Source organism: Triticum aestivum, chromosome 1B (assembly GCF_018294505.1).
Source record: "Triticum aestivum cultivar Chinese Spring chromosome 1B, IWGSC CS RefSeq v2.1, whole genome shotgun sequence".
In the NCBI taxonomy this organism is placed as follows: Eukaryota; Viridiplantae; Streptophyta; class Magnoliopsida; order Poales; family Poaceae; genus Triticum; species Triticum aestivum.
The window spans coordinates 582,483,552-582,483,916 of record NC_057795.1 but is presented as its reverse complement, the minus strand read 5'-3'; positions in this window follow the sequence as shown (position 1 = coordinate 582,483,916).

The window sequence follows — 365 nt, the reverse complement described above, 5'->3', positions numbered from 1 at the left end:
GGCCGGCGGCGTTGAGGGCAGCGAGGCCGGCCGGCGGCGTTGAGGGCGGGCGAGAGGCGGCGCGGTGGGCGAGAGGGGGCGGCGGGCGAGAAGGGGTTCGGGCCCTTGTATTTATAGCCCCCCCTTTTTTGTTGTTAATTATCAAGTTTTATATACGTTTTTTTGTTAATTATCAAATTTTACGGTTTTTTTGTTAATTATCAAGTTTTAAGTTATTTTACCGTTTTTGTTAAACTAATTAACTAGTTAAAATTAATAAGAACAAAAAAAAGAAAAAAAAGAAAAAATTCCGGTGGCCCGCGGCGCCCCTCTCTCTCTCCACGATCTCGCTCTCTGTCTGAGACCGGTGGCCCGTGCGCGCGCGG